Source organism: Ceratosolen solmsi, unplaced genomic scaffold (genome assembly GCF_000503995.2).
Source record: "Ceratosolen solmsi marchali unplaced genomic scaffold, CerSol_1.0 scaffold28, whole genome shotgun sequence".
In the NCBI taxonomy this organism is placed as follows: domain Eukaryota; kingdom Metazoa; phylum Arthropoda; class Insecta; order Hymenoptera; family Agaonidae; genus Ceratosolen; species Ceratosolen solmsi.
Window position 1 is genome coordinate 1,091,227 of NW_011948429.1, and position 22,671 is coordinate 1,113,897.

At 31.2% G+C, this 22,671-nt stretch overlaps 1 protein-coding gene across 1 annotated transcript in view; it reads right to left on the minus strand.

Moving 5' to 3' along the window:
* The window catches only part of Fstl5 (follistatin-like 5), a 326,084-nt gene extending 303,912 nt beyond the window's left edge, over nt 1-22,172 (minus strand). The window contains exon 1 of the mRNA XM_011501504.1: nt 21,933-22,172. The gene's annotated coding sequence lies outside the window, so the exon portion shown is untranslated. The remainder of the gene's footprint in view (nt 1-21,932) is intronic.
* Nucleotides 22,173-22,671: the final 499 nt, after the last annotated feature.

A 22,671-nucleotide genomic window follows, 5' to 3' on the forward strand; every position in this document is an offset into this window, starting at 1 on the left:
GGGGGCGGCGGGGGGGGGGGGGGGGGGGGGGGGGGGGGGTGTACGATAAGGGGATGGGTTGGGTTAGAAGGGAACACAGACGAGGATAGTAGGGAAGGATAAAAGTGGCGACGGAAGCGAGGGCGCGGAATAAGTATATGAAAGGACGGACGGGGCTCTCAATACGCGGCCTCGGGGTGGGAAAGACCTGGAGTCTCGGGGACATGCATAATGCAAGCCCGTAAAACCGACCAGTGGTCCGATGTCTGGCATAATCGGCGATGTTCGGTCCTGGAGGTGCGCGCGCGCCCTCACCCGTTTACGTTGACCTCACCTCTTCCGTCGCGACGGCATCCCTCAGCAGTTCGCCCTGGCCGCGAAGCCGAGCCTCTAAAAAAAAACAAACAGTGAGCGCCGCTGAATTCGTCTCGATCATCCCGGTCACGGATACTTTCGCGCGAAAATTGCGCGGAAACTATAAAAAGCACGTCGGCCACGTCCCTGATTCTCCATCGTTATGACGTCTTTCTCCAACCGTTCGATAAACTCGCTGCCAACGCGGTATGCGAATGTGCTTATGTTGTGCACGTACAGCTCTGGCAAGTCTTACTTCGGCGTACTTGAAGCTCAAAGCTTAACGAACGCACGTATAACTGTACCACAACTGTTTTAGGAATGAGCTTAATATTGTTCATTCGAATGCATTTTATCTAGAGAATTAGAGTTTAAGTTGATTGAGAATAGATCGCTTACAGTTGCATTTTCTAACTTCTAAATAGTGTATATTCCTAGGAATGTTGCTTTTTTTCGATAAATCAATATTATTATTGATTCTACGGCATATGATATTGATGTTGAATTAATAAACAAAATGAGCAAATATTTATTCGTGCTTCGAATGATCGTTTTGGTGAAAGGAATTTTTAATAGCATTTTTATCCAATAAGTTTTTATATAACGATATGTAATTTTAATCCCTCTCGTTTAAAATCTTAAACAAAAACTCCGACATATTAAATAATACGGCCACGATATAAATAAATTTCAAACTTTTTATCTAACATATAAAACACCAAAAAAATGTTAATTCTTATGGAGGTGAGTGCTCGTTTATACGAAATATTGTAATCATTAATATACAACTATATTAGCAAGTAAAACTTTATCTTCATTGGATTTCAGGTAGCATTTACTTATTAAATATATGAGCTAAAAGTGAAAAATTGTAAAAGAAATAAAGAAACAAAGGAAGCTAATTACGATAAACCAATCCTTGGTTAAAAAAAAAAATAATTCTCTCTACAGAATTTTTAAGGAGATGCGCGCCCGACACGGAGATTTTGCCCTGCACATAAAAACGTACTTTGATACATTCTCGTGTCACCTCACTAAAATCGAAAAATTGATTTGCGAATGGACTTTGCGTGGAATAATAATGAAAGAAGTCCGTCGATGGGAGGAAAGCCACGCAATTTAGTTACGGCTGCTCTGCGGGAATCGACATCCGACAATTCGATTACCGCATAAGTACTTCCAGTCCTGCCACTCAATATACATGAGCGTGCAATAGGCATTGATTCAAAAGAGAAAGAAGACGATTGATAAAATATAATAGAGAGAGAGAGAGAGAGAGAGAGAATCGGGAACGAAGAGCAAAAGTAACGAACGAGTCGAGACGCAGACAAATGCGCCACGCCGCCGGCGCGAAGGGTGGATAAAAGAAGATTACATAAAATATGAGACTGACGATATGCGACTGTCTCGCACGAGGAACGAACTTACGAAAATACTGATAATGTTATACGAGGAGTATTTCAGCCCTAAATCTAATGGCTCTCTCTCTCTCTCTCTCTCTCTCTCTCTCTCTCTCTCTCCCTCTCTCCCTCTCTCCCTCTCTCCCTCGCTCTTGACTTGCCATTCTATCGCGCCCTTGTTCCCTCTCCAACTCGCACTCAATCCCTCCTCTCTTCTTCAATTTTGACGTATAACGTATAACGGGTGACTTCATATATTAGAGATTCTTGTCGTTCGAGCCAGACAGTCCCAAGAGGGTCCAATTGTTATACATTTCTTTGGGTCGAAGGGTCGAGAACGACGATGACGCGCGAGCTCGGCGCACATATAGAAAGACGAATGTATGATATTATTAAAGGGCTTCTTCATTCAATTTCACATACTTCTCTTCTAAAGCGAATATTTTTACAGGATGGTTGAGTAAGAACCGAAAATTGGCGGAAGTGATTCCTACAAACATAGGAAACTGCATTATTCGATGATTACCGTCGCGTGTAAAATTTTAAAAGGGACTACCAAACGATAATCAATAGGATGGGAATATTAAGTTAATACGCGATAATTATTTTTATAATATTTCAATTCTGGGACTTATCTTTCAATCACTGGGATATACGACATTTAATATACTTGCTTAAAATGTAACGAGAATTAATTAAGATAAATACCGCACAAAATATATTTATATATTTACAACTTTATTATAAAAAAAAAAAAACTTTAAATCAATAAACGATAATGTAATAATTTTTTATTAAAAACCAATTTCTAGAGCTTTACGAACGCATTTGCATACATTTCCTTAAAATAATCAAATTTCTTGTAATTCGATTGTTAATAATTTTTAGGGTATTATCAGTCATTATATTATTCGTTATAAAATTAAAGTATTTATAATATATGCTTGTGTAGAATATAGAATGAATAATTAGAATTACTAAAAATATTCAAAAAGTTAAGAATGAAAACTGCAGCTCATAAACTAATTATATAGTTATGATAGAATTTAGCCTTGAAGTGCAACCCAAGCTATAATAATGAACTAATTGAACTTTAAAAAGTTGTGTTATATATATATATATATATATATGTGTGTATATGTGTATGTGTGTGTGTGTTGTGTGTTGTTTGTGTGTGTGTGTGTATGTGTGGATGTGCGTATGTGTGTATAAAGTAACAAGAGATTTACACTAACTTATAATAGGTAAGTTTTAAAAAGCAAAATTTTACATAATTTCTTAAAGGTACGGTTTCAAAAACATATTTAAATATTTTCTTATTTACTAATATGTTGCAAATAAATATAATAATATTTCCTGGTTTAAATTAACTCCTTAACAACTGATTACTGTAATCAATACTTATTAAATATCAATCGTTTTATTTAAATAATTGCCGAGTATTTGCCAAAATTAAAATTTAAAAATCTTTCTGAATCTGGAATTCTAAATCTGACCAAATGTGCTTTTGTTGTGAATTAATAAAATACCACACACTTACAATTAAATGACTAAAAAAGGAAATAAAACGCTGCTATTTCCATTGAAAATCACAGCGGGCTCGAATAAAATCCACTCGACTGCCAAAGCCATCAATTCATTTTCCATCAAAATGAAACACACTTTCATTTTCAAGCCAGGATGATTAACCGACCGAGCGTGCATTTTCACAAAAGCTGCGTCACCGAGGAAAAATGAAACACAGAGAAAGACGAAGTGGACGGTTCGGTTGAGGGTGCCGAGGGCTTTATCCCGACTATTGCGCGGATAAAAAATCGAAAGGCTGGCCACGGCAAAACAAATAAAGGAAGTCGCGCAGCGTCGGCCAGAGAAATCAAGTTCTCCGCGGAAAACAGACGAATTCGCAGGCGCCCGGGCACCTGGACATACTCGCGATACGTCAACGTCATACGCCACTTTTCACTTCCGGAAAAACGAGCTCGAAAGCGACGAGCTTCCAGGGCGCTGGCAGGAGCTTTTGTCCCGTAGTGTCCTATGCTCGTCTATCTTTTGTCTCACGTGCGCTTTTCACGCTCTTTTATCCTGGTTATTAAGCCAAAACACAAAAATAAAAATAGAATAAGAACGAGGCAGCGCTGGAATATCTGGTCGGATTGTTCGTTATCATTCCTTTTTTTTCTTACTTTATTTGACTTTCTCCTTTTTAGAACACTTGTATGTAAAACTGAGCTTAGCAGTCGATCCGCAAATATCGGTTTTGAATAATAAATCGACTGCTCGTAAGCTTTCCATTTAATATTGGCGATAAATCTGAATTTTTTGAAAAGCGTAACTTTCTAGTTTCAAGCACAAATCATACAAAATGTAAGATGTTCATATATCTATTGAATATAAAAATAAAGTACCAAAGTGGTTATTTCGACAGAATTGCAATTGTCAACAAATTAATTAATTACAAAATGTATTTACGTATTTTCTCGTAGAGTTTGTTATTAACCCTGAGATATATTCTGAAAATAAAATAATTTATTTTCTTAATAAATAAGGTAATTTTAATTAAAATACCTCATTCATTTTTTATATTTCTAAAAAAAAAACTAATAATAGTAATAAAATAAAATTCTATGAATAAACACTGATTCATATTAACAAGTTACTTATAAGTTACAAATATTATCAATTGAAATAAAAAGGATTTTATTTATCCATTTAAACATATAACATTCTTAAATCTTTTTATTATTATTATTATTGTTATTGTTGTTGTTATTGTTATTATTATTATTATTATTATTATTATTATTATTATTATTATTATTATTATTATTATTATTATTATTATTCTTTTAGTAAACCGACTCTCACATCATAGAACAATTCATTTAATAAAAAAATCAATGTTAAATCTTTATATTAACATAAGGTATCTCAGACGAACCTTTGATACTTTCTTTATTTATATCCAATGCATTTAATTAATAAATAAGTGGCATAAGCAATTTAATGTTGCATAATATACGGTTTTTGAAATTGTGAAATGATTATCACTGAGAGAATAAAGAATAAAGGTAACCAATTATCAAGATTAAGCCGACGAAAGGCATAAGTTTTTTCACACTTGTAACATAATACAATTTCCAAAATAGAAAAAAGCAAAATAGAGCGCAAAAAGTGCACGTGGAGTCAAAGCCGGTTAACGAGTCGTCGCACTCCTCGCACGATCCTCAGAAATTGGTAAAACAGTATAAAAACAATTACGAGGCATCCTGGCAGCTTGAATGGTATTTTGCTCGCAAACGCTGCTCTGCTGTGCCACGCAGTGAAACGAAACACCCACAATCGCACGCCTGAGAAGAATAGCGGCTGCTACTGCACTACATACATGCCTCCCGAATGCACAATAAACTATTTTATGCATAGGTTTCTCATCGACCCTTCTCTACTCCACCCCTTAGACACTATTCGTCCCCGCCCCCGACCTTTTTCCTCTCCTCTTTTGCCCTTTTTCACTGCGATACAACCACATGAACTAACGTTCTTTGCCGAACACTGTTCACACAGGCCCATGCTATCGTGCACGTAGCGTTTTCATTTCTCTTGTATTTGTAATCTTGTCGTTCGATCCGCATACATACGCTTCCGTAAATACGGGCATAAATATACATGCAATCGTATCGTACGTTTAACACTACACGTATATATACACGTGCATCTACGTGCGTTTGTAATTTTCAGCTTGCGCATACTTCCTTAAGGCTATATATGCATTTATATAATAGGCTATATGCATAGCATACGTATGTAACATACGGCTTTCAAGTTGTTAATGTAAGTGTACTCGTGTTCATATATATATATATATATATATATATATATATATATATATATATATATATATATATTTACATATACGTAAGGACTAAGATCCATTTAAGAAATATGCGTGTAACCTCGTTGATGTATAACGAAAAGCAGCAATATTATAAGCAGGTGGGGACACACAAACTTTATATCGATCTGGTCTAATTATCGCAAAGCTCTTAAGGAATCAAGACGATAAGCTGTTTACTGCTAAGGTATCTTGTATTTTTCAATTATACTTAAACCTGGTCTAGATTTTAATCCGTTACTTTACTTCCATTAGATTAGATGCTTGCACTTTGGAAAGAACAACGGAAAGACCGCAAAACTGATCTCAAAAGTAATTTAAACTTTTTCATACTTTTTTTTAACGAGATCGCTGCAATATTTTCGTTAATATTATAGAACAATCCATTGCTCCTTAGATATTAATCAAACAAATTATAATCAATTATAAATAACTGTAATTGGTACAAGAATTTTATTTTTATTTTATCAAAAGAGTAAGTGGCAAAGGTGATAATTTATTAAAGCAGTATGTGCTTATTAATATCTGTTAAGAAAGAAAGTATTATCATTGATTTCGATAAAAATGGAACTTAAAATTTTCATGAATTATTGGTTCTTTTTAATCAACTAGGTCATCCGTAGACATCATCGCTATTTCTAAAATTTAATGCAATTATTAATAATAAGAAGTAATAAAAACGATATTTGCAATATCGTATTATGTTAAAAAAAAAAAAAAAAAAAAAAAAATCACTATACATGGTCATTTACAATAAAATATATTATTCACAAAATCAACATCTTACTCTTATGTAAACATCGGTATGTAAAGTTGAATAGAATTCTTATGTAAATAAAACAGAAAACGATAATAGGCTCGGAGTTATATTTTCAAACGTATACGATTATAATGTGGTTAAAAACTATCGGTATCATCAGGTTGCTGTTTACCTTGAACAAATCAGTCATGATGTTTGCGTAATATTGACAATCAATATTTGTACATACGTCGATCGAACCACGAAAAAAGCCAAGAATTAGAATTTTTTTCATACTTAATTAACTTTAACCATGTGACGCGGTTCATCTGAGAAATTTTTAAATTTTCAAAACCATTTCAAAGTTATTTAACTAATTTTACACAATATTTATAATTATTAGACACTCTATGATCGCTCTATTTGTGCAGTACACACATATAACAATGTACACACGTTTCAATACAAAATCTACTATTTATTTAGAAAATAATAGATTTGTTCGCAGAAACTTCTTAGTTTTCATAAGATTTCAACAAAAATAAGCCATTATTTTTTACCACCAACCGTCCAAAATCTAATTACAGTTAACTGTAGAGTGTCCAACCAGTCACGCGCACTGTCTCGATAAAAGTAAAACTTTCACACATTTGTACATAAAGTGGTTATTCGTCTAATTATACTTAAAGCCAATGAGCAAAGCAGAATCATCCTACGAATGGATACTAATCACTACGGTGAAACTCAAAACGTGTCATTCCCACATAAATGCTTGAAAACATTTTTAGGCCAGAGGCATTTGGGCTATAAACATCAAAAAAAAAAAAACGGGGGGGGGGGGGAGAAAAAGGAGCAACTAAAGCAGTCGAAAGTGCTGAAAATAACCCATAATGAGGATCGACAGGGTGGATATTTCGACATGTAGTGATTATCAAAGAAACGCGCTTCGCTTAGCGCGCTAAACCCCTTCGTAATTCAGGCGTACAGAGTCAATAATCGGTCTGTGCGAATAAAGGCGGCCAAAGCTGCTCGGCGTGCGAAAACGTAGCGCATCTTTTTCCCTTTCATCCCTGAAGCGAATTTCGAGTGCAGTGGCATGCCAATCGCTAGGCATTTCGTCAATAACTCAATTACAAGCGACATCTGCTGAAACTTACTCGAATGTCGATCTTTGAAAAATTTTACAACTGCATGAATAGGTCGTCGTAGATGTTTAAGCTTAAAATGTTTAAGTGGAATCGAAAATTATTAAGCTTCGAACAAATGTCTTAATAAATTTAATTTTGTCTGAATTACTATTCCTGTACGTGTAAGACAACTTTTTCAAAAATCATTACAATGGATTATATCTTATGACATTTCGATAGAATATTTGGTTAATTATGCTGCGTGTATGAATTAAAATTTACCTCGCATTATAATAATATTTGTACAATTATTATATGATTAAATAAAATTTATATTAATTATTCCATGAATTCAATTATTATATCTAATTATTAAAACTATAGTGAATTTATTAACTTCTAATTGAATTTCTGATAAACCTTATTTATAAAATATCGTTTAAAAGTCAATTTATAATTATTCGACTTACAAAAGAAAATTTGGTTGCACCTAAAAACTGTAATTTATTAATTTTAGCAATTTCATAATTTTTTGCTATCGAAATAGTGGAAGAATGCTTCTTATACTAACTAAGCGTAGATTATCAAACAAAAACTTTGATAGTACATGTTATAGAAGAATAAAATTATGAGACAAAATCAAAGAAGGATACTGAGAGAGAGAGAGAGAGAGAGAGAGAGAGAGAGAGAAGAAGGAGACTGTATGTCATGTGGAAAAGTTTCCGCTTGCCTGCATGGTTTGTGGCTATAAACATCGTTTTGCACTTGTCTATCAACCTAAAAATATATATAGATTTTGAAAATATAAATTATCAGAAATACAAATAAATCACTTTATATTAAACATTGTTAATTATTTTGCAAGATTTACTGATTCATTATTATTATTGAGTAAAGGTATTCATGATATTCGGTACTTATTTATTAACAAGCTTATATATTGAAATAATGAAAGTATCGGCTAAATTCACATATTAAATACTACATAATAACATTTACTTTAAATGAATCAATATGTACGTTATGTATTTATTAATATTGACACCTATTAATGCATATTATAATTAGCAATAATTTATCATTTAATATAGATGTTTTAGTAGCTCCTTTTCCTCATTACTCTGCAGTGTTTCCATACAAATGCTGTAGGTTAATAAATAATTTCACTGCAAAATTATACAACTATTTAGAATGTAATTATTATAATTCTAATAATTGAATTCTACCTATTATATATACTGTATAATAACGATAATAATCTTGATAATTAAATAATAACAAATAAACTGAATATCAATTGAATATTCTTTAACCATTATAAATTATAAAATTATTAAAGATAGATAATGATTTTAGAATAGACGAAACCTACAGAGAGTGGCGACACTTTTTAAAAAAAACTTTGGCTATAGCGCCTTACACCCGAGCGATTATAGATATTATTGTAGATTGTTAAATTACTAACTACAAATTCATATAAAAGTCGAGAGAATAGTATTCGTAAATTAGAAAAAGATATGGAATAAGCGAGAATGAGAAAGAAAGTGTGAGAGGGATATAGCGTCGCTAGGAATATGCCGTGCGCTTGGAAGTGCACGAACCAAGAGAAGTGAAGAGGTAAGAGGATACGCCATAGCGATAGTAACATAGCGGGCCAGAAAACTGCAATTTAGATAAGGGAAATTATCGCGAGATAGTGCCGATAAAATTTAAATGGACCCCGACGTCCCTCTACCTCGTTTTGCCGGTGCATTTGTCCCTGAACTACAGAGAGAGAGAGAGAGAGAGAGAGAGAGAGAGAGACAGACAGACAGACAGACAGACAGAGAGACAGACAGAGAAGTTGAGAAGGAGGATGAGAGAAATAGAAATGGAATCCCTCGGCAAATTTGCTCGACGAGGTTGAAGGCGGAAACGTAACGGAGAATTTAGAATGACGGGACTTAATCTTATTCAGAGTCTCAATACGTAACGTGACCAGTGTTAAGAGATTACTTTCTCTTTCTTTTTAAAAGGCCAACATAAACAAATCTACATGATGGGAAAGCAATACAGGTAAAAGCTATCTTATGTGAATTTATGAATTTTGAGGTGAACTATATGGAAAATTAACTAACCTTAAATATGTATAATTTCCACAACAAATAGTTGAACAGAATTTCCTACACAATGGAATGAAAATAATCAATACGTCGAAATTCAAAATAATTCTATGGAAACGATATTATTATAATTTTTGTTACAAACTTCATATTTAATAAAGACTTCGTAATATTAAATAGTTTCTTATTCTTTTTCTTTCTTATGCTTGCGTTGTGTCAGCTGACATAATTACATTATCTAAATGTTTTATGTTTTTGGTCTACAAGCAAATAGTTCATACTTTTGAAAATTTTAAATAGTTTTCAAACGATAAAATCAACGTGAAGCCATCAACATACATTTTAATTCGTTACATTACCAATTTATTCTAAAATATTATAGATGATATCATAATATCTTTGTATAATTATAATTATAAAAGATTTATAATAAATATTTCCATATATATTTCCATGTAACATGTAGAATGAATATTAAAGTACCGATTTAAAAACAAAATTCTAAAGTTTTATCGATTCATAAATATCATTAAAGTAGCCAAATTAAAATTTATCGACAACTACTTGTAATTTTAAATATTTTTATTAATAACATACATTTAATGAAGTTATTAATTTATAATGATTGCTTCAGTCTTATGAATGAAAAAACATGAATATGAAAATTAATCGGAATATTTAGAATACTTAAAACTATCATGATGACTTGACATAAACTTTTGTAAAATGAAGTTTTCACTTTGTTAACGACATTCTGCAGCACCGCTAAATTAAAAATGAAATTAAAAATAAATTTTGCCACAACTCATCTCGTTAAAAAATTTCAAACTCCGCAGTTTCATCTCAATTTTTATATTCTTTAAAGAGAATTTCTCGGTCAAATACATGTTGAACATAAATCGGGCAGCGACATAACAGTACACATTTATAGAAAGCGAGAGCAATTTTGTCTTCTCCGCGCACAGCTAAGAAAAACACCACCCCGTAAATACCGAATTAATTAAAACGGATAAAGTATATCCGCGTACTTATTATTCGTAATAACTGGCGTGACAACAATGCGAGCACCTGTGCTCTTTGCTGCAAGAACTTTGTCTGCTCTTCGTTCAAACGAGTGAAATCGCCGAACTGCGTTGCGTCACGATCCCCCTCGGCTTGTAACTATTACATGAATAGTTTGAATATTAATTAAAGCCCCATACTAATATAACACGGATTTATCCCAGTGCTTATCCCTTTGGCCCACAGACGCAAACTACCTTTTAGACAAAAACGACTACATGTCGTTTGAATAGTAACACAAAAGTTATTACAATATATAATGTGTATTTGTTATTATTATTATTATTAAATCGCCATTAATTATTGCTCGGTCAATGATATTTATCTCCAATTAATTATGTGGCATTTTTAATCCTTACGTTCGTAATACATTGAGTAATAAGTATAAGCTCAAAAAAAATATATCACGTTGAAATGTTATCTTTGCAATATGATCGATAGTGATGTGCAATTACCGTCTTCGTTTACTGTATTATCGATTTTTGTCCAATTGAAAATTAACTTTAGCCACTTAAAAATTGAAACTGACATATCGGCATTAGTTTATAAGAAATCTTAAAATATTAAATCGTCCTAATGAACTGAAAATCCGGATTACCATTTATAACTCTTTTTATATTTTTCATTTTATACTATAAGGGACCATACACTAGGAATGTAGTGAAGAGTGTGCCAAAAAAAAAAAAAAAATAAAAAAATACCTAAACCTTAACCTCATTTATGCGTAAAAAAAATTTATACTGCAAAATATTAGCTTATAAATTATTCATCAGCTTCAGACTTACAGAATATCAATTTTTTATGTTCTTCGTTTTTTTTCGAAATCATACGTAAAAAGTCGCAGAATGTCGTGAAAACGTAAAAGTCACAAATTTTATAAATCTTTAAAAAAGTCTACCGACAAGACGAAGGCAGTCTTATCTGTGTAAACGAAAACATAAAAGGCGCGAAAGAGCAGTCCTTGACTTTTTAAAGCCATCTTTGCGCGCAAATCCGTATCCTCAGTCCTCGTAATAAGCCCTTCATATTTTAGAGCGAATCTTCTACTCGTGACACGACAAGCACAAACGATTTTATTTCTATCTACGGCCAACCTCGTGCTTTAGTTTTCTCATCCACGACTGAGGAAAGGAGCAAGAGACGCTGAATGTCAACATCACGTGGCTCCGCATCCTAATTTCAGTTTATCCTCCGAAAGTTCATCCTGGCGCTCGAAAAACGCCGTCAGCCACGATGGAAGCTCGTCGCTTCGGTACCGCCATCCTCGTGGGAACATCAGCCAAGCGTGACGTCACCGCTCAATTCGTGACGTCGCGTCGTGCTTTTCAATTCTACATATTGAGATTTCAAAAGACGAGTGTGTACATTCATTACACGTGCAAGTGAATCTCTGTACATATGACAAATACGAAACTCATCTACGATATGTATATATATATATATATATATATATATATATATATATATATATATATCTTACATAGAGTAGATATGAAAAATTAGAAACATTTTGCGAAATGTTTAGAAACAGTTTGTGCATTTATACACATACATAAAAATACTTGTGGATGTGGTACATGAAACGTTTCTAACATTGCAAGTGCATTATGCTACTACATAGAATATGTATTTTCGTACTTAAAAATATTATAAAGAGACATTCCAGTATTTTTACATTTATGTCAAGGTAAATTAGAAACTGATTCGCCTTTCCTTAATTATTCTTTATTAAAATTATAATTAATATCAATAATTTATATAAGTAGTTTGATAAGAACTTAAGAAATAAAAATAATAAATTTTTACGTTTAATCATATTGCGCTCTTGAAATTGAAAAAGAAAAATAATATACGTATTATTAATGTTTACTTCATCATTTTAATAAGAATTTAAAATTTAAATGTTATAATTTTCTTATTTATATTTAATAAAATAATTATAAAAAAAAATTGTTATATTTATATTTTATATAATATTGTATGTCATATAATACACATATACAAACATTAATCTTTTTATTTATCATTTTAAAATAATATGGATACTATTCAATCTAGATTATCAGCATTAATTTATTCTCATTTACGTATTTGTTTTACATATTATCATTACTAAAAAAATGTTACATTAAATACATAAAATAGATTTTATAAAAGTATAAATTTCCATTTTTGAATGTAATTAATAATCATTAAAATTTATTACTAAAATATATCTTAAAAGATACATAAGTATTTACATAATATTTAATCCTCAATTTTTCTAATATAAACAAACAAACAAACAAAATTATGTAACTGTTAATGCAATGTTACGTTCGGTAAATTGATCGTCACCAAAATTACCCACCACTAAGGAGAGAAACAAGGGACTAACCGTCTTTTGCAAGATATATGAAAGGTGATATATGGAAGGTATAAAGCAAAGTGATAAGGGTTAGCCGCTTGAAATGTGATATAGACCATAAGACAACCCATACATAGATATCATCAGGAGGAAAATGAAATTACTGCAGTTTTTAATAGCTTGAGGGGAGTAAAGCGACGCTAATAGAAAATAAAATATCAAATTAAATTTTTGAATATTAATATTTTGAAATAATTCTGTTTTCATAATATCCGATATAGTTGGAGAAGTAGTACATTGTTGAAAATATCAATTTATTATACATCGTCTTGGATCGCTTAAATGGATCATAACGTTTCCATTCGTTATATGATTAAAAATGAAATTCATAGTCATGGACAATTTTTACTTTCAAATTCAAAACACCCATACCTTATTATCTAATATTATATTCATTAAATAATTGCATAAATTGCATAAAGGGTCCTTTTATATTTCAGATATTATTTTTTACAATATATGGTACGTTATTACTTGGTTACTAATTAATATAAATTACTCTCGCTTCTAAATCTTCTACATGCCTAATAATTAATTAATAATTAATTAATTAATAATTAATATGATTTTGATTTGATATTGTAGTGTTATTATTTTGTGGGAGACAAAATATTACAAACAACGATCGTCAAGTAATCGATAGAATGTTTTTTTCTGCCCGAAATTTAATGCAATGTTCGAGATGATTTTCTAATTAAACAATTCTATGATGAAAAATAATGACTCTATGATTAAAAATAATTTTAAACATTTTATTTATTGTTCGTATTAGATGGATATGAATGTTTATTGATCTAATAATGATCACTAACAAAAATTTCATTATCTAATATTTAATAGTGGGGCAAAAAATATGTTTTAATGTGTGCTGTTTGTCGATGTCTTTAATGAGAATTTTTAATACATAATATCGTAAAAGTTTAACAGTGCAAGAATACTTGTATTTTTATTCCCAGAGTTATAATTAATTATATTATAAAATCTTTAAGCTAATTAATAATTTATAATATTTATAATAATATATTGCTATTCTTAATATATAACTAAAAATTTCTGAATAAAAATTTCTTTGGTAAGCTCCAAATAATACATGAATTTTTTTCAATATTAAATAAAATAAAATTAGCAAATAATGAATAATCAAGAAAATAATTAAGGATGGCATTATAAGTAGACGAGCAAAATAATTCTGCAATACATCAATAATATTCGTTAATCCATTAGAAAAAACTGTAAATTCATTTTGTTGGAATGGAATATATGTATACAATTTATTGACTATTGATAATAAAATAAGTTGCATGTATATTTAATCATATTTGAGTATTTATAATTATTATGTATGATGTATATATATATATATATATATATATATATATATATATATATATATATTTATATAAATAAAATATAAAAAGGAGTATTTTTTCTAAGAGAACACGAATACATGTTTGACGTTTCATAAATAATGATGTTATCACTACGACTTATTATCGTTGTGAGTTGTTATAAAAAAAAGTATTGCCTTGGTATTATAAATGTTATATACATGAAGCAGAAAGAGCCCCGGAAGCACTGAGTTGCTCCCACAAACGCTTTCTGACGACTTCACTTTCAAAAGTCTCGAGGAGCACTTTTAACAATCGTTTGTCTTCTTCGCGTCAAAAATTAAATAAACTGTTTCATGTTACATACGCAAATGATATGATGAAATATCTTGACTTTTAAGTCTGAAAATTAGTTTTTTTTTTGTTTTTACTTACTTCAGTTTATTTTTACATATTTTTATTAGAATAATAATTTAATACATTGATTGTGAAAGCATAAAATTATTATTCATGATAATTTACTGATACTTAAAAATAAATTCACATGATAAATAAAAGTATATATCTTTTTTCTATTTAAAGAAAAATCTATTGTATTAGAAAGAGAAACATGCTTTTATGCATTAATCTATTTTATAAAATAATAACTGAAATAAATAAAAATTTACTCATCTATATGTAATAAAAATTTTTAAAAGTCTGCGACTTGAAAGTATTTAAGATTTGTAGTATTTGAGAAAAAATACAAGTCATGAATTATTATAATATAGATTATCTTTTGATATTCCTTTATGTATTAGAACATTTTATTATACAATAGTTTAAATAGAAATAAGTACACTATTAATGACACTTATTTAATATTTTTGATCTTTCAAATTATAATAGTGTATTATTATAAATTATAAATTTACATAAAAATATAATTATTCAGTAGAATAAAACATTATGTATTGACACCAATAGCATATATTAAAACTAATTCATTTAATTGTATAATATTTGATAAAATAGCAAATACTTTAATTATTAAATAGCTTTGTTTATTATTTATAGCAAAGAAAAAATTTTAAATATCCAGGTACAAAGGAACTATTAGTTTAATTTACTTATTTATGTAATTTATACATAATCATCAAAATATATAATTCATAATAATTTTTCCATTATAATGAATTAGAATTAAATAAAAATAAATTATACTATCCAATTACATAACTGTATATTAAGCTTCAAAAATGAATAGACTTATGTCAATAAAATCATTAGAATATTAATAATCATTAAAATCATGTATTATGAAATACTTAATAATAAACCGTTTACTTTTTGAGATAATAAAAAATATTAGCATCTATCGTATATTTTTACCACATATTTTTTAAAGAAAAAAAAGGTATAAAGGAAACCCCTAGAAGTGAGGGATGATGTCCGACCGACAAAAGGGAGTAATATTATCTCTTCTCTTTCTTTTTCACTCTTTCACTCTTCCTCGCCCTCCCTTTCGTTTCCAATCACTCTCTCTCTCTCTCTCTCTCTCTCTCTCTCTCTCTCTCTCTCTGCCTATCTATCTATCTATCTAACTATCCATCCACCTTTTAGACACATAAAGCCAATCGAAGCCTTAGTATCTTCACGAGAACATATGTTACTTAAGTGGATGGTGGCTGACTAATAAGGTTGCCGTCATTCCTCTTAAATACAGAAATTCTTTCAAGTACTAACCCCCCACCCCCAGTATTCTTCATTATACTCTTCGCTAATATCATTGAAATCAATAACATTGAGTTCCTATCACTTATGCGTGACTAGAACTGAGCAACTTCGGCATGACTTGCAAATACGATATTGCAAACATTTAATGAATCATTTAAAAATCCGTAATTACTACAAATAAACAGAAATAGTACATATATCCAAAAAGTTAAAAACTTGATATCAATTTAAAAAGTATGAATTATAAGAGCATCTAATTGACTTAAAATGTAAAAGAATCACTTAATCTTTATACATATAACAATACGTAAATACAATAATTAGATAAACAAATGATTTATTCACAATGTAATGAAAATTTTAGCTGCAATACATAAAAAATATTTTATAATTGCTACCCTTTTTGTTGAACCATTGAATCACGAATATTCATTACATTTTAATGAAAGAAATCAGAATTGTACGGATGACTTAATAAGTATGAAATAAATAAATAACATTTATATATATAAAAAATATATACGTATATATATATATATATATATATATATATATATGCACAATATGGATCTGTATGAACAATGTAATAGTTTATATTATATATTTATTATATATTTCGAATTATTTAATAATCTAATTTAAGTTTTTTATAAATAACTTTTAATTTAGTTTTATTTTAGTTATAAATAAATTATCAATATTTTTAAAATATTAGTTAATAGTAAATACTTTGCTAAAATATTCAAATACTTTTTAAACTTTATTTAAGTATATTTTAGTATATTATAGTATATCCATTATTCAATTATTTTTCATTATTTATAACATAATACAATTAAAAATTTTATAAAATATTCAAGAACAATAAAAAAATATATTAATACATTTTCAATCTGTTCAATTTTTTATATTTATATCAGTTGGAGAAGAAAGCCGATATATAAATTTTCTTATACTAGAAGGAGACATTTATTAAAACCTAAATTTTTTAAATATTTTAAAAGCATATGCAAGACAAATAAAAAAAAATAGAAGAAACGATAGAGCAAACATACACTATCATTACTTAAATATTATTAACAAATACATTTGCTATATAACTTTGTAGAGATTGTCATCACCTTAATATTCTTAATAACAAAAATAATTAGCAGAGTACAATGAAAACCGTAATGGAGTTATTGCGATGAATTTTCGAAGAATTAGAGAAAAATTTATCGGCATTTTATAATTTATTAATAAGAAATAAAGAATAATAGCAGGTTAGTGATAAAAGATAGTTGTAAAAGATCTTACTTTTCATATAATTACATTTTTTTTTTAAATCACGACTGACACAGCTTACTTACGTCTTTTTGTCGTTTTATGTTCATGTTATACCAATGTCGCGCTTTTCTCTAAAACTTTACTTCCGTCTCGTTTTTCTCGCTGGATAAAACAAGTCATGGTTATTAAAGGAAAAATGTAGGCCAATGTGCTAGATATTGTGTCCAAACAAAAACTTTAGCGCAAAACTTTTACAATCTCTATCTAGAATTATTTCAATATCTTAATTAGTTTGTTTATTGCTTTTAGTCTCTTTTGATTACCGTATAGGAAAATATCGATTATATCATAAATATATTTCTTAAGAAGACGCATTTATAGTATGCATTCTTAATTAATTAAAAAACGAAAGATAAAATATAATTATTCATTGTTGATTCTGATTGGTTTAGAATAGTCGTTGTATTTCTAGTACTTTATTATTATTATTAATTCTAAGAATTACATTATGTAATTTATCGAATAGCATTAATTTTATGAAACCGAATTAACAATTTTTTAATAAACAATTTATATTTCATACATTTTCCAATTTTTCTTAAGGAATATATCTATCGGATATTTAATTTCATTTAATAAGCTTCATATACTCCATAATAATCTATTTCATTATTTTTCTTTTTTTAAATAGTACTAAGACATATTATTAAACCTTTTACAATAATTATTTTCTTCATTTGTATTTTTTAAACTAAGCGTAAGAAATATTCAAAATATTTTATCTTATAATTTAAATACATAATAAAGAATGTACTTGGAATTTGTTAAAAATCTGTCACAATTATTCCACTGACACAAATTAACAACCAGCTTCTAGTTGCGCATGGCTTATCCAAATGAGGTTTCGTTGAACTTTACTTCACTTTGTTTCCTTCAGCTACTTTTCTCTCTCTCTCTCTCTCTCTCTCTCTCTCTCTCTCTCTCATTCAATCTTTCCCTTTTCCATCCTCGCACGCTCGGCAGCCTCCTCTGTCACTCTCACTCTCCTTCTGCATATACACCCGTCTCTCTCTCTCTCTCTCTCTCTCTCTCTATCTCTCTCTCTCTCTCTCTCTCTATGTGTGTAAAACAAGCTAAATAAGAGACCCCTACCTGACTTCAAACGGAATGCAGGCTATCAGGCTTGAAACCAGCGGTGCCTGGAGCTTCCGACGATTTTGCATTCAACGCACCAACTTGCAAACGAATCAAACATTCAGACTCAGACATTTGATGAAATCTTCGCTTTCCAACGTTTTGTATTCATCTCGACAAATAAAGTCTGCATTTTAGGATTTCATTTTTTTTTTTTTTTTTTTTTTTTTTTTTAAAAAAAAAAAAAAAACAAATAACAACGAAAGGGGAGACAAAAAATTTTTTTTTTTTTTTTTTTTTTTTTTAAAGAAAAATAAGAACTAATTACACAGGAATGTGAAGTCAAATGAAATTTAGAGATGAGATGAAATTAACATTTTTTATTTACAAAGTCAAATGTTGACGCAAGTGTTTAAAAGAGAGAGCTTTAATTCAAAAAATGGCAATTCCTTATTTAATAATATGAAAATTTACATACTATGGTATATTTACCTCGTTAAATCATTTATTGATTCGGTTAATTTTTCGATATGTATTAGCACCTTTATAAACACATACACACGCGCGCGCATACGCATAGCCAAATTACAATTTAATTCAATATAAGCAAGTATAAAAATAATCAACTACTTAATATCATTAATGAATTCATTTTTTATTCAGGTATTGAACGGTAAAAATATACTATAACGCTTCAGCCGATAAATATATACAATGTTTTTTCATTTCCTACTGAAATTCCTACAGAAAACAGCTACTATTTCAAATTCGCGATCTTATTTTACTTAACGAATTTTCATAATTTATTATCTCATTTGGACAAATAAAATTAAATTATCCAATATACTTCCTTTAGTATATAAACCGTGAATTTCTTCAGTATTACTTCAACATTAAAAACTTCTCGACTCTAGGGATGGATCTCTGCAAATTTATGTTTTGAACGAACATATCGTTTATAAAATATTGCGCTATAATAAGAAAATTAAAGAAAAATTTCTTCGCTATTATGAAAAGTTCGTACATGAATAAATTGCTATATTTTCCGTAAGTAATTTTATGCCACAGAATTATCGTCTTGCTCCACTTTCGTAATTTATTTGCAAATCGCTGCTAATCTCGGAAAGGCAGAAAAAAAAAATTGTCACACGCATTGGATTTGAATTACTCGAAGCGCCGTTTCAGAATCATTGTCGTATTTATAAAATAGCATTATTTTATTTACATAAAATATGAAAGAATGCACACATACGTATCAATTATGTATTGATTGCATTAAATTACGTTAACTCGGGTACGGTTCGCGACTGCAAAACGTTTACAATTCAAAATTTTATATTGAGTAATACACTTATCTAATGTGCAAATTTATAACTCCATTATTGGATAAAAACTAACAATTTTTATTGCATTTTAGTATCAAACATTTGTGGATTGCAAAATTTTTTCGATTAAAATTTTCTGACTCAATTGCATTTTAAGGTTAAATCATTAATGTTCGTGTTTTGACATACTAAACCAGATTTCGTTAGAAATTGCCGTATCTCATTATTTATGAGATTATATTATATTCAAGAATAGATGCGCCAGTGAATAGAAAATTTGAATTGGACAAGTATTAATAATTGATTTAAAAATTTTGTTTAAACTTGGAAGCCAAAAACATCTGGCGTAAAAGGCTAATAGAGACACGTTTACATGAAAACTAATCCTATCGTATATAATATAAAAAAATTAAATAAAATAATACTGTCATCCTTCTAGCATAAATTACACTCATTAAGTAATTGTTTTATTAAAAAAAAAAAATTTAGTTAAACAAAACATGAACAATATGCGTGTATGTATTCGTCGTTTTGTTAAAATAGTTTTAAAATAATTTCAACGCATAGAATAAAGTTATCGCTGTATATGTCGCAAAAATCTTTTCAAATACTTGGCTTTCTCTCAAAGTACATAAAGTCAATTTGAAATATCAGAATCTCTTTAAGAAACAGTGGAATTTATAAGTTACTGTAAAATCCCTTCTTCAATGTTTGTCGAAAAAATAACGAAAAAAAATACCGATATAAGCCTATCGAAAACCTTATTAATTCTCAATCATAACATACACTAAGGTTTTATACAAAGTATCATTAACTTCATACAAAACAAATACTTACATTCATTATGCTAAACTAATAGCTCTAATCATTTATCTGGCTAACATATTTAGCCACGACACGAATGTGTATAAATCATTGTATCGAACATCCTTGTTTTCGTCGACTTTCAAAATCGATCGCCCGTAAGTTCGTTTCAAGTATAAAGCTCTAGCAATTCAGCAAACAGTACCGCGATCACTAGCCGAAACAGCCAGGAGCCAGAAATGGTATTTAAGCTGTTAGTGCGCTGAGTGTCAGTCAAACTCATTGCCAACCACATGGGCGATACAAGCCTCGCCCGATAGCGAGAATAATACCATCCAGAAATGCCGTATTTTATCCATGATTTGTCGATCGGATGGGTTAACCGGCAGGTCATATCGGCTCTCGTTTTCCCCCGCAAATCATTGCCTATGTCATGTGACTCCTGCAGCGTCACGCCATCGAGGCTTCATTAGGAACCACCTAAAGCGGGAATTTTATGTAAACTGTCCATGGCAGTCGTCGCGAGGGAGAATCGTCTGCTGGCTGCGTTTTATAAAGGGCTAAGCGAAATAATTCATGTCGGGCTTTGTTATCGCGCAGAGCGAATTATTTTATTGGACTTTGCGACGCGGATTCCGTGGAGCCACGTGAATTTATGCGTCTCTTCTTTTTTGTCGAGCAACCCCGTGAAGGGACGCTGTTGAGTCGCCTTTCTCGCATACGATATTTTTGAACAGACAATGTAATAAGCACTACTGGATGGATTAAATAATTTTCCGAGTGTTCGATTGCTCCTTTGTAATTTATCCAAAAAAAATTACTCATACAACATTACGTCGCGAACGTTCCTTGGCTCGTAACATAACAAAAGTGACAGAAGAGATGATATTCATTCGCTAAAAGATTATATTACATTTATTAATTATCTGCCGCGGCTGCCCTTAACCTGACTTATAAATGTATTTCTAGTTGCTTGTAGTAGTGCTGATTTTATTATTCCGACGAAGCTATAAGTAATATTCTAAAAATAGCACTGCCCTAGCAAGCGCATGCACATCACACATCAAGAAAATCAACGAATACCACGAGTCCCTACGTACCATGTACCATCTACCCATCTAAGCCTTCCATCATTTTCCCATCATTTTCTACTTTTCAGCCAATTAGCATGCAGTGCCATGACGGACAATAACGTTGCAATCGATGATCCGGCAATTGACCGTTAGCCACGAGGGCTTCGGGGAGAGGCGGTGGAAACGTAAATGAAAGGGTACGTTCGCGGTGATAGCGAAAGACTCACCGGAGCACGACGATGCAGTAATCTCCCCACCAGCTTGTGCTCCTTCCTCTCTCACCAACCTCGTGGGCGAAGGGCTTGTGTGGCGGAGTCGGGAGCCGGTTGAAGGGAAAAATAAGCCACGGCCAAGCGGAGGAACGAAAGCCGGTACGTCACTTCTTCACTTCGCCCTTCGCGGTCATGGTCCTTCGGCCCGCTGTTCCGAGTCACCCGAGTCCGGAGTCATGCAATGACCGCACACGTGTGCGCGTGGTTGACGCGCGCGCGCCCGCGCGCTCCCGACGACAGGAAGAAAGAATGAGAGGGCGACGACGGCCAACGGCACGACAAGGAGCCAAGGAGCTTCCCCCGTACGAGCGACAACGAACCAACAGCCCGGAGACTACGGAGAGGCGCGACTGTCCGGGGTGAACTGAACGGAGCTGCGGTGAGCCGCGCTGCTCCGACCCAACCTCACCTGACAAGCGACCTCGCGCGCACGCGTCCCGTGCATCGAAGGGGCTGCGGGGCGCGAAATTCTCATCCCCCGGTGTGAATGCGCCTAGGGGATGTACTTGCTTAATTGTTACGCGGTAGTTTCATTTCCTTTAGGCGCAGGAGTCGTGATAGGCTGGCAAAGGATTTTTAACGCATCAACGGACTTCATCTTTTTCTTTTTTTTTTTGTACTTATTAGCGTTAGCCAATCACTTCGGCATTGCGGGATTTGGCCTACGATGCCACGATTACGAGAACTTCGACTT